The 13,657-nt window shown below is 44.7% G+C and overlaps 1 protein-coding gene across 9 annotated transcripts in view; it reads left to right on the forward strand.

Annotated features, from left to right (window-relative positions):
* The window catches only part of LOC146402252 (uncharacterized), a 1,625,488-nt gene that overhangs the window by 35,711 nt on the left and 1,576,120 nt on the right, over positions 1-13,657 (forward strand). The gene's annotated exons all lie outside the window — the stretch shown is intronic.

Here is a 13,657-nt window from a genome sequence, read left to right on the forward strand (position 1 = left end):
TTAATTTTTCTGTTCCCCCCCCCCCCCAGTGGATCATTATGTCCTAGCTCACAGTACCTGGGCTTTGATGCATTCACATATGAAAGACTCAAGAAGCATTTAATGACGTAAGAAAGATATTTGAGGCTCAGTAAATGCACAAGTGGCATGATTAAAGCCAGGAAAAAGAATTCAGTGGATTGGAGTTCTCGTTGTAGCTCAATGGTAATGAACCCAATTAGTAACCATGATGACTTGGGTTTGATCCCTGGTGTCGCTCAGTGGGTTATGGATCCAGCATTGCCGTGAGCTGTGGTTTAGGTTGCAGAGGTGACTCAGATCCCATGTGGCTGGGGCAATGGTGTAGGTTGGCAGCCATAGCTCCAATTCGATCCCTAGCCTGGGAACCTCCATATGCCGCAGGTGCAGCCCTAAAAAGACAAAAAAAAAAAAAAAGAAGAAAAAAAGAATTCAGTGATTCAGGGAATTGTAGCAAGGAGTGAGAGTGAAAATATAAGGGCCTTGGGAATTAACACAAATCATTGAGGAGGGCAGGACTTTTCACTTGATGAAAAGTAAAGAGTGAGAACTGCCGAGCACATCTGGCACTGAGTTTCTTTAGCATCTATTCAAATTAATAAGGTCAAATCCGGAGTTCCTGTCATGGCACAGCCGAAATGAATCTGACTAGGAACCATGAGGTTGCAGGTTTGATCCCCAGCCTCAATCAGTGGGTTAAGGATTCAGTGTTGTTGTGAGCTGTAGTGTAGGTCACAGACACAGCTTGGATCTGGCATTGCTGTGGCTCTGGTGTAGGCTGGTGGCTACAGCTCCGATTAGACCCCTAACCTGGGAACCGCCATATGCTGCAGGTGCGGTCCTAAAAAAAAAAAAAAAAAAAAAAGGCAAAAAAAAGACAAAAAAAATCCCCCTAAAAAACCGAAAACAATGTCAAATCCTTGATCCTTTTGTTTACCCCCCATCAAATTCCCAAAGGATCCACGTAAAATATTGAGCAACAGATGGGATGTGGGATTCATTTGGGATCTCTTGTGCGGGGAGCCGAGAAAATACAAGAAGCCGAGGAAGGGAGCTTGCCTGAACGGTGCAATTCCGAGGGCAGTCTCCTAATCAGACAAAACTCTACTTAAAAGAGACACATGCACCCGCATGTTCATTGCAGCACTATTCACAATAGCTAGGACATGGAAACAACCCAAATGTCCATCGACAGATGATTGGATTCGGACGATGTGGTAAATATACACAATGGAATACTACTCAGCCATAAAAAAGAATGACATAATGCCATTTGCAGCAACATGGATGGAACTAGAGAATCTCATACTGAGTGAAATGAGCCAGAAAGACAAAGACAAATACCATATGATATCACTTATAACTGGAATCTAATATCCAGCACAAATGAACATCTTCTCAGAAAAGAAAATCATGGACTTGGAGAAGAGACTTGTGGCTGCCTGATGGGAGGGGGAGGGAGTGGGAGGGATCGGGAGCTTGGGCTTATCAGACACAACTTAGAATAGATGTACAAGGAGATCCTGCTGAATAGCATTGAGAACTATGTCTAGATACTCATGTTGCAACAGAAGAAAGGGTGGGGGAAAAAAATGTAATTGTAACGTATACATGTAAGGATAACCTGACCCCCTTGCTGTACAGTGGGAAAATAAAATAAATAAATAAATAAATAAAGAAAGAAAGAATAAAAATAAAAAATAAAAAAATAAAAATGAATAGATGAGGCTTTAAAAAAAAAAAAAAAGAAAAAGAAAAAGAAAAAGAGGCCTGCCTGAACGGTGCAGTTCCGAGGACAAGCTCCTAATCAGGAAAAGGGGCCTGTCTGAACGGTACCGTTCTGAGGGCAGGTTCCTAAACAAGGGGATGCCTGCCTGCACGGCACAGTTCCGAGGACAGGCCCCAGAAGACAATAAGGCTCGCCTGCTGACATAGGTGGAAAACTAAATTTCCCAGGAAATAATTTCCATTTTGTGTTGCTGAGTGGGGATTGTTCCATGGATAACTTAGTCTTTTCTGTTATTCACTTGCTATTCGGTTTTCCTCAGTCTTTCCTGATTATTTACTTATTATTCTTATTTCCCATTCTTATTGTCCTGGGGTGATTTGTGACTTAACAAAATTACAACAATAGTATAATAAAAATTTCATTCTGAAGGACTTTTCCCCTATTTAAATCCAACTTGGTTAAAACATAGTGTTTATCTATTAACTAGTTATATAGTAAACTTTAGAGTTAGGATTTTAATGAGGTCCATAGAAGTTAGCCATATCTTATCCAAAAAACCTAGCTGTGAGTTTTGTCTTTGATTTTTTTTTTTTTTTTGTCTTTTTGCTATTTCTTGGGCCGCTCCCGCGGCATATGGAGGTTCCCAGGCTAGGGGTCCAATCGGAGCTGTAGCTGCCGGCTTACGCCAGAGCCACAGCAATGCTGGATCCAAGCCGCGTCTGCAACCTACACCACAGCTCACGGCGATGCTGGATCGTTAACCCACTGAGCAAGGGCAGGGACCGAACCCGCAACCTCATGGTTCCTAGTCAGATTTGTTAACCACTGCGCCACGACGGGAGCTCCCTTGTCTTTGATTTTAAAAGCTTTTTAGTGATAGCTAGTTTAATTAAGTTGGTTTATATTTACTTACACTGTCTCCCTGCCATAACACTTTTAAGATAAGCACCAGTCTACAAACAAAGTTTGTAAATGCTAAATTCTTGTGTTTTATGGCCTCTTCAAAGTACTCACTAAGTTTAGTTAAGATAGAGATCTTAAAACAGGAGGCAGAGCTGCTATACCATGTAATAGTTAACCAATGTACTTTTAACACTGTAATGTAATCTGTAGTAAAAAACTGTCTATATAATCAACCACTGTTGCCAATAAAGTTTGAGCAGTCCAGCGCCCTGAAAGAAGGGACAAAGAGGCTGTCTCCGTATGTACATTCGCCGACACGCGTCCCTCTCGGATCGGGCAGAGCATGCTCCCTGGCCGCCAGAGCTGGCCTCCAGCACTCCTGTGTAATGCCCGGGAATTACAGGGATGACAAGGGTTTACACTGGATGCTATAGCCAGGTGGTATGATTGAGGGGTTCACTTTGTTCACAAACCTGAAGGAGGAAAGTTCATGGGAAAATAAACCATTATGGTTGGTGAAGAGTGCTTGGGATCAGAACCACTGGTGCACTGTAAGAGTCTAAGGACACATACACGATTCTTTTTTTTTTCTTTTTTTTTTTAGGGGCTGCACCTGTGGCATATGGAACTTCCCAGGCTAGCTACAGCTGCTGGCCTAAGCCACAGCCACAGCCACTCAGGATCTGAGCTGCGTCTGTGACCTATACACCACAGCTCAGGGCAACGCCGGATCCTTAACCCACTGAGCGAGGCCAGGGATCGAACCCACATCCTCATGGATCCTAGTCGGGTTTGTTAACCACTGAGCCATGAAGGGAATTCCACATACAAGATTATTAACCAAAAGCGATGCAAAAACAGGAGGGTCATGGTTCAGGACAAAACTTGAGAAAGAAAGAGCTGGCAGAGATAACTTCTTTTTAGGCTTTTTGGTCTGAGGACGGGCTGTCAGGCTTAAAGGCGCAGAGCTAGGCTCTGCTAGACAAGGTGTAGTCCTAAGAGGGGGTATGTTTGATGTCCTTCTTTTTTTTTTTTTTTTTTTTTTGTTGTTGTTGTTGTTGTTGTTGCTATTTCTTGGGCCGCTCCCGCGGCATATGGAGGTTCCCAGGCTAGGGGTTGAATCGGAGCTGTAGCCACCGGCCTACGCCAGAGCCACAGCAACTCAGGATCCGAGCCGCGTCTGCAACCTACACCACAGTTCACGGCAACGCCAGATCGTTAACCCACTGAGCAAGGGCAGGGACCGAACCCGCAACCTCATGGTTCCTAGTCGGATTCGTTAACCACTGCGCCACGACGGGAACTCCTTGATGTCCTTCTGCAGTAGTGACAGAAGGAGACTCTTCTTCTGCTCAAAGACCTGACTTCCTAGAGCCAAGACAGATGGTGAGCAGCAATCACTACATGAATGGGGAGAAAAAGGTACACATCTACCGACCATTCTATCTCCCACCTGCTTCCCTCTGCAGTTTTAACTTAATGTAGTCAATCCGAGTTTCCCACCTCCTTTCCTCAGGCTGCCCAAGCTGCCACTGTCTTTGCAGTTGACAGGCAGCCAGGTAGTTTTGCAAGAGACCTGGTTACCTGAGATGCTGCGCATAGGCTTTCAAAGATGGGGCCCCCTCACTTACGTTGTCAGATTGTATTAATGTTTTTCACCCTGGGCTTTGATTCTGCATGTCCAATAGCCTCATAAAGAGATAAATAATTCATTTAGTAGCTTTCTGTTCAAACCCTCTGTCTGAGCCACTTGCATGCTTACTCTACTTGGTATTAATACATGAATTTATTCAGATTTCTGTCTGTCTAGTAGTTGATAGTACAGATAGGAATTTGATATGGTCCTTGTGCTTAAGGAGCTCACGGTCTAATAGAAGGGAAAGTGGATAGATGTTGTTTTAGTTATCTAAATAATAATTCATAATTTCCCTTAAACCCATGGCTGGCTGTGAGGTTGCTGAGGCTCATCTGGGCAGTTTTTCTGCTTGTTTTGCTTGGGGCGTCTCTCATGCATATGCATTGAGCTGGCTGTTGGGCTGGGCTGGAGGAGCCAGTATGGCCTCGCTCCTATGTCTGTTTTCTCAGTGCTCTTCTGTATGGCCCTCCTCTTTCCTTGTGATATCTCGTCACCCTGCAGTCTAGTCCATTTCTTTTTCTTTCTTTCTTTCTTTTTTTTTGGTCTTTTTAGGGCCACACCTGCGGCATATGGAGGTTCCCAGGCTAGGGGTCCAATCTGAGCTGTAGCCATTGGCCTATGACCCAGGCACAGCAACGCGGGATCCGAGCCGCGTCTGCAACCTACACCACAGCTCACGGCAACACCAGATCCTTAACCCACTGAGTGAGGCCAGGGATTGAACCTGCAACCTCATGGTTCCTCGTCAGATTCATTTCTGCTGCGCTATAACGGGTGGGAACTCCGTCTAGTCCGTTTCTTTACAGCAAGGTGACTAGCTTTACCTGGGAGAAAGTAGAAGCTGCCGGGCTTCTTAGGAGTTCCTGTTGGGGCACAGCGTAAACGAATATGACGAGGAAACAAGAGGTTGTGGGTTCGATCCCTGGCCTTGCTCATTGGGTTAAGGATCTGGGGTTGCTGTGAGCTGTGGTGTAGGTCACAGATGAGGCTTGGATCCGGCGTTGCTGTGGCTGTGTCATAGGCCCTCGGCTACAGCTCCAATTGACCCCTAGCCTGGGAACCTCCATATGCCGCGAGTTCAGCCCTAGAAAGCCAAAAAAAAAAAAAAAAAAAAAAAAGAAGACCAGAAATGGTGTCACTTCTGTAGCATTTTATTGAACAAGGAAAGTCACAGTGCCAACCTTGACTCAAGAGGAGGGTTAATAGTAGTGGTAATGAAGAAGCAGCTCACACAGAGAGGGAACCCTTTTTGGAGCGTTTCTTCCACCGAAGCAAATCAACAAGAACCATAGCTAAAATTTAGTGAGCCCTTCTATGTTAGCCAGCTGCGTACCAGACTTGTATTATTGCATTTCATCCTCATGCTCACCCAGTGAAGTAGGAATCATTCTCATTCCCCCCTCTCTCTCTCTCTCTCTCTCTTTTTTTTTTTTTTGTCTTTTTAGGGCCATAGTCGAGGCATACGGAGGTTCTCAGGCTAGGGGTCAAATTGTACCCCCTGGCCTATGCCACAGCCACAGCAATGCCAGATCTGAGCCCTGTCTGCAACCTACACCACAGTTCATGGCCATGCCGGAACCCCAGCCACTGAGCAAGGCCAGGGATCGAACCTGCATCCTCATGGATACTAGTCAGATTCGTTTCCGCTGAGCCACGATGGGAACTCCCTCATTCCCATTTTGAGCAAATGAGTGGAGGCTGATAGACGTCAAATAAACAACCCAGCTCTAACAGATGGCCAAGATTCAAACTCCTTGGGGATTAATTTGTTGCGCTGGGAGGAAGTTGAGTGAAATGGTGAAGAACTCGGTCTGCAGTCAGTCCTAGAGGGAGGGCTGTGGGGTTCAGAGAAGAGAGACGTCCCTTCTGTCGGGGAGTTCAGGGAAGTCTTTAGGAAAGGGGTCATTTGAGACGGAAGGGTGGTTTGCACATGAACGAATTGGTAGATTAAGGTCTTCTTGCAGGTGGAAAAGGTCACGACTGTGTGTTGAGGAGACGAACCGGGGGTGTGCTCTGGGACTGGCGGTCAGTTTAGCTCGAGGGGACTCTGGAATTCAAGGAGGGAGACAGAAACAGGTGATGGAGACAGGACGTTTGGGGTCAGATTGGGAACGTGCTTGCATGTCAGGCTGTGATTTGGGGCCTTTATTCCACGGGGAGACACTTTGTGTTTGGGAACATGAGCTTTATTTATTTATTTGCTTTTTAGGGCCACACCTGCGGCATATGGAGGTTCCCAGGCTAGGGATCGAATCAGAGCTACAGGTGCCGGCCTACACCACAGCCACAGCAACTTGGGATCCAAGCTGAATTTGTGACCTACACCACAGCTCATGGCAATGCCGGATCCTTAACCCACTGAGCGAGGCCAGGGATCGAACCTGAATCCTCATGGGTACTAGTTGGATTCATTTCCACTGCACCACAATGGGAACTCCCAAGAGCTTTATTTTAAAAAGGTTAAAATGTTATTGACCCAATGACGGGCCGGGTGAACTTGCTTGAGGGAGTTGGTGCAAAGGTGAGGGTCATTGTTTATAATAAATGGGACACCTTTACTTTGAATAATTTTTTAAAAATGATTTTTATTTTTTCCATCATAGTTGTTTTGTAGTGTTCTGTCAATTTTCTACTGTACAGCAAGGTGACCCAGTTACACATACATGTATAGATTCTCACATAATCATGCTCCATCATAAGTGAGTAGATATAGTTCCTAGCGCTATACAGCAGGATCTCATTCTTTATCCATTCCAAAGGCAATAGTTTGCATCTATTAACCCTAAATTCTCAATCTATCCCACTCCCTCCCCGTTGGCAACCACAAATCTGTTCTCCAAGCCGATGATTTTCTTTCTGTGGAAAGGTTCATTTGTGCCGTATTTTAGATTCTAGATATAAAGGATATCATATGGTATTTGTCTTTCTCTTTCTGACTTACTTCACTTAGTGTGAGAGTCTTCTGGTGCCATCCATGTTCCTGTGAATGGCATTATTTTGTTCTTTTTTATGGCTGAGTAGTATTCCATTGCGTATATATACCACATCTTCTTAATCCATCTCTGCATTAATTTTGAAAGATGTGGTAGATCAGTAACACGATTTCTCCTTTACCCTGTGTCCCTCTCAGTCGAGCCCAAATGGAGCCCAGTTACTTTTATGGCCTGTTCCATCGGCTATATTTATCTCCGATCTGTGTCTCTCCCCCTGACGTTGTCAATTTATATTTTATTTTATTTTATTTTTTGTCTTTTTTAGGGCCGCACGGGCAGCATATGGGGGTTCCCAGGCTAGGAGTCAAATTGGAGCCGTAGCTGCCAGTCTACGCCAGAGCCACAGCAGTGGGAGATCTGAGCCGTGTCTGCGACCTACACCGTAGCTCACAGCAACACCAGATCCTAATTAACCACTGAGCAGGGCCAGGGATCAAACCTGCCTCCTCCTAGATCCTATCAGATTCATTTCTGCTGATAGGAACTCTGACATCGTCACTTTATGATGAAAACCTCATTGTAAGAGGTACTGCCCTGTGTTGAGGCATAAGGGCTCCATGGGGTGCTGTGCCTCGACCAGCTGTTCTGCATGTGAGGAAATGAGGTAGAGAAAAGTTAGATGACCAGTACAACACAGAGTCAGAATCTGTGAGCTGGCCTGCATCCAGGCAGATGGGAGGACATTTATGATCTTTATTTGACTCTGAAGGCCACATCACAGTCAGATAAACCAAATGCATGGGGCAGAGGCAGTTACTGCTCCCTGGCCTGTCAGCATCAGGAATAAGCCTGGGGTAGACAGAGCTGTGAGCTGATGACTCGATTCCCTTTGCAAGGTATTTACTTTTTATAAGAGTCCTAATCTGTTCAGGATAGAAGACTCCATAGTGTTGCTATGATGAGAGTGACACACTTGCAAGTGAGCGGGAACCATCAGAGCTCCCCGTAGCTGCTCACCAGAACGAATGCAGTTGTTTTCTGAAGTGGATTGTTAACTTATCATGGACTCTCTTGTTTATCATTCGCTTTAGATCTGAGTATGTGGGTTCGGGGGCCTCGGGAATGGCAGCTGGGATTTAAATATTTAATGGGGAACGCTTGCTCCCACCCTGCCTCATTACTGACACCCTCATCCGTCATCCTAAGATTGGCAGCCCCTCAAGGAGGAGGGAGATTGCACTGAGTCTCTTCACATGTGCCTTGTCGAGCCCCCGAGTATTGGTCTAAGTTGTCTGCACACGGTCCCATGCTGAAAGGAAAGGACTCCTGTAGGAGCTGGCTTCCAAGAGCCCATACCCTTCACTGGGGATCCCCAGGTATTCTTAAGCTAAAACAGTGCTTCTACTTGTCCTACCCACATTTACAATAGCAGCAGTTTTCAACCTCTCTTACAATGGGCTGGGCAAGTTATTGTTTTGCATCCTCATAACAACCCCTCTGCAGATATGAAAATGGATGCTTCTCAGTTCCTCAGCTTTAGATCTTGGTTTAAAAATCAAAGTTTATGCCTTTTGTCTTCTGTAACGAGAACCCTGTTTTCTCTCTAACACAGTGGCGAGTAGGAATGTTAGGATAGGCCTTTGAGTATAATCTCCCGTTATTTCCATACCCTTTTTGGGTTATTTCAGCGATTTTGGGCAACATGTATACACGTTGGGAACTGTGTTTACGTGTTGCCCATATATGCTGAAATAACCCAAAGAGGGTATGGAGGTTTGTGGGAATCGGGAAACTGGGTATCTCGGGAAACTGGGTCTGACACAAAACAGACTAAAAACACAGAGCGTGTGGGTTTATTTTATTTTAGGCCTATGGAGGTTCCCAGGCTAGGGGGCAAATCGGAGCTACAGCTGCTGGCCTACATCACAGCCACAGCAACCCAGGATCCTTAACCCACAGAGAGGGGCCAGGGATCGAACCAGAAACCTCATGGGTCCTAGCCGGACTCATTCTGCTGCACCACGATGGGAACTCCCATGTGGGTTTATTTGGAGTCCTATTCCTCCCTGCCAGGGGGAGGTGAGCGTTTTGAAGCTACACACGAATCAGTATTTACCAGATAGTAGGTAGTATTGATTGGAGAGCAATCTATTGCATGTGAAGAGGGTACGGCAGGCTAAGCAGGGAGCCTCCTGGGATGAAAAGAACACAGACTCTCCAGTCTAATGGACACGGGTTTGAATTCTGTCTCTACAACAAACTGTGTGACTTTGAGCTGTTCTCCTTTTTTCGGCCACATCCACAGCATGTGGAAGTTCCTGGGCCAGGGGTCTCCCCTTTGCTACAGCAGTGACCCGAGCCGTTACAGTGACAAGGCTGGATAGGTAACCTGCTGCTCACAAGGGAACTCCTTTGAGCCGTTCTCTCGATCATAGATAGTGAGCCTCATGATCCTTGTCTGCAGCGTGCACCTGCCTATTGGCTTGTTCTGAGGATGTTATAACTACCACTTGCCAAGGCTTCCTGCCTTTCAGGCGCCATGATATGTTTTTATCGTTGTTTGGATACTCATAAATGCTTACTTTGGGTATTTGACCATTAATTTCTGCTATTACATTTTCCTTTATTTTTTTCACCTTTTGGTGGTTATTGGAGTTGCTTTTGAGCATACTAGCCTCTCCTTGCTCTGCTCAAGACAGAGGACATGTTTAGTGGCCAGTGCGGAATTCTGAGAAGTGAGCAGGATACCCCTAGAAGCTATTGTGGAATGAAAGGAAAGGATGCAGCAGAAGGCACAGCACAGAGCCCTGTCCATGCAGCTGCCCTTCTTTCTCTCTAGGAGAACCGCCTTGGAGCCCTAAGCCATCAAGGGTCCAGTCTCCCAGGTCTTGATGTGCTGAATTTAGCAAAGAATGTTATTCCTTTGTTTATTCCCTTTATCCTTCATTTGTATCTTGTATTTATCCTGTATTTGTATGTTACCTCATAGTATGATTGTATGTGTAGTATAATAGTATAGTGTATGTTACCTCATAGTATAATTATTTTCTAAGAATCTTATCACTTTTTATATTACGCTGTCATTATCATTTCCACAGTACCTAGTTCAGAGTTGGCACATGGTAGGTGCTTAGTTGTGTGTGTGTTCTTTTGCTGTTGTTTCTTTTGATCAAGAGCATACTACAAGGAGGGATTTGATCTGCCATTGTCGTTGCTGTGGCTCTGGTTACTGATGTGGTGCAGGTTCGATCTTTTTTTTTCTTTTTCCGCCACACCTGTGGCATATGGAAGTTCCCGGGGCCAGGGATCAAGTCCGAGCCACAGCTGCAGTCTATGCCACAGCTTCTGCAATGCCAGATCCTTAACTCTCTGTGCCACAGCGGAAACTCCTCCTCAGTCTTATTGTTATTATTATTATTTTTTTGCTTTTTTGGGCCCCACCCATGGCATATAGAAGTTCCCAAGCTAGGGACTGAATTGGAACCACAGCAGCTGGCCTACACCACAGCCACAGCAATGCCAGATCTGAGCCTCATCTGCAACCTACACCACAGCTCACTGCAATGCCAGATCCCTGACCTACTGATCAAGGCCAGGGATTGAACCCGTATCCTCATGGATACTAGTCAGATTCATTTCTGCTGTGCCACAATGGGAACTCCATCCCCAGTCTTATTTTTAATGACTGCATAATACTCCTTTTTAAATAGGAGGACTTTGGTGACTGGATCAGCATGGGTGGGTAAAAAGAAGAGAAGTGATATATTTAGTACAGCTGGGATTTATGGCTGTGTGGGGAACAGAGAACTCTGGAATAGGTTGTATAGGTCCACAGGTTTAGACGTGCTGAGTTTGAGGGACTTAGGTATCATTTAAATAAGAATGATTTTGACTAGCCCAGTGTGTGAATCTGAAGATCAGCAGAAATTTACTATTGTTCCCATTTTACAGTTGATGAACTTGAGACTTAGAGGTAAATCACCTTCCCAGGGTTCAAAGACCTTGTCTGTCTGGTCAAAGCTACTATGTTCTTCACACTTTATTTATTTATTCATTATTTATTTATTTAATACACTGGTCTGTTTTATTACTTTAATTAGAATTTCTCATTGAACATAACAATTTATAACTAAGTAAATTACTGCATAAAACAATCTTTATTCATACTTCGTGGCTTTTTAAAAAATCAGTGATTTGTTTCAACTATTCTTGGTTTCAAAAACATTATTTTTAGCACACATTACTTATTACACGAGTAAATAAGTTAATGAAGAAACTCATAAAAATAGTCTTTTTTGGGAGTTCCCTTTGTGGCCCAGCAGTTAACGAACCTGACTAGGATCCATGGGGATGCAGGTTTGACCCCTGGCCTTGCTCAGTGGGTTAAGGATACAGCGTTGCGTTGCCGTGAGCTGTGCGTAGGTCACAGACATGGCTCGAATCTGGTGTGGCTGTGGTATAGGCTGGCAGCTTTAGCTCCGATTTGATCATACTCAGTGTTGAGCCCACTTCTCGTTCTGTTTATTCTCACCTCTCACTTTATTCCTCAAAGAAGATACAAGGGTAGTCTTACCCTAAGGAAGTTTATAAGCTGTATTTGTTTAATATTACTTCAAAGATCTAGTAGTACCCTTTGGCTATTTAAAATCATTTGGCTGCTTTGCTACCATTTGAACAGACAGATGCTTTAAAATGATGGCAAAACAAACAAGAAAACAGACAAAAATAAAACTAAAAACCCATGGAGACTGACAGGGTAATGAAATGGACAAACTGGGAGGCACCCAATAGGCCCTTCACCTTCTGAACTTTGTCTCGCTCTGGGAGTTCTGCTCCTTGGTTATTTGCAGGGCCCAGTGGGCTTACTTTGCCACTCTATCTAGTAGCTGTCGCTGCTGGTATAAAGCATTAATCCTTGACACCAAGTGTAACTTGTTTATTTCATGGGGAGAATGGTAGGGGATGGGGTGGTGTCTTCCAAAAGCAAGGAGGCAAGGGAAAGACCAATCTAATAAGGTGGCCTGTGCTTAAGGAGCAACCACAGTGCATAGATGTCTGGGCTGGGCCCCAGGGAAAAAGACTGAAGTACATCTAGATTATCTTTCTTCTCCTGTCTAGCTCTTTCTCCAACACAGCTGGCACGTTATTGCCCAAATCACTGCACACACACACACACACACACACACACACACACACACACACACACGCTGCTCCCCTGTGGATGGTTGGACCATAAGCATTTGCCACACACACACACTGCTCCCCTGTGGATGGTTGGACCATAAGCATTTGCCCCCCCCCCCCCCCACACACACACAGCTCCCCTGTGGATGGTTGGACCATAAGCATTTGCCCTCTTGGATTTCCTCCCATGGGACAAAGTTCTTGTGCCTAAAGCCACAGAACATGTTTCCCACTTTGTCCTATAATATTAGTTTAAAGAAATTCAGGCATTGCCAAAAAAAAAAAAAAAAAACAAAAAAACCCCAAAAAACAAAAACCTTCCTCTTGCTTCACTAGTCTCCTTACATCTGCTGAATTACTTCTCATTGGTACCTTTTTTTTTCAAGGTGTAGCATCCAAAATATTGGTGCCCTTAGGATTTTAAAAAGCTTAGTATGGAATCTTAATATGCAGGTGTAGGAGTTCCCTTGTGGCTTAGTTGGTTAAGGTTCTGATGTTGTAACTTCTGTGGCTCTCATTGCAGCTGTAGTATTGTTTCAGTCCCTGGCCTGGGAACTTCTGCATGCCACAGGTGTGGCCAAAAAAAGAAAAAAAAGAAAAAAAGGAAAAGGAAAAAAGTAAATGTAGAATGGAAATTTGGTGAAATGTATTGAAAGTTAGAAGGCCTTAGTCTCTGAATTGACTGTGCTAGTTACCGTGGGGAGAGCAGACTGAGCAGCAGTTTTTCCATCTGTAAAATGAAACTTTGGATTAAGAGATCTCTGTCCTTCCTGATTTTGAATGGACCCTGTGATAATGCAGGATGAATATCATTCAAAATTATATCTATTGGAGTTCCCTTTGTGGCTCAGTGGTTAACGAAACTGACTAGGAACCACGAGGTGTGGGTTCGATCCCTAGCCTTGCTCAGAGGGTTAAGGATCCAGCATTGCCATGAGATGTGATGTAGATCGCAGACACGGCTTGGATCCAGCATTGCTGTGGCTGTGGCTGTGGTGTAAGTTGGTAGCTGTAGCTCCGATTAGACCCCTAGCCTGGGAACCTCCATGTGCTGTGGGTGCGGCACTAAAAAAGAAAAAAAAATTACATCTATTAAAAGATTTAATGTCCATTGACAGAGGAGTGGGTAAAGAAGATGTGGTACATAGACACAATGGAATATTACTCACCCATTAAAAGGAGAGAAATAACGGCATTTGCAGCAACATGGATGGACCTAGAAATGATGATGCTAAGTGAAGTCAGTCAGACAAT

This window comes from Sus scrofa, chromosome 6 (assembly GCF_054392235.1).
Source record: "Sus scrofa isolate SSC_HxYL_T2T_F1_AM1 chromosome 6, Sscrofa_HxYL_maternal_Yorkshire_Landrace_v2.0, whole genome shotgun sequence".
Classification (NCBI taxonomy): Eukaryota; Metazoa; Chordata; class Mammalia; order Artiodactyla; family Suidae; genus Sus; species Sus scrofa.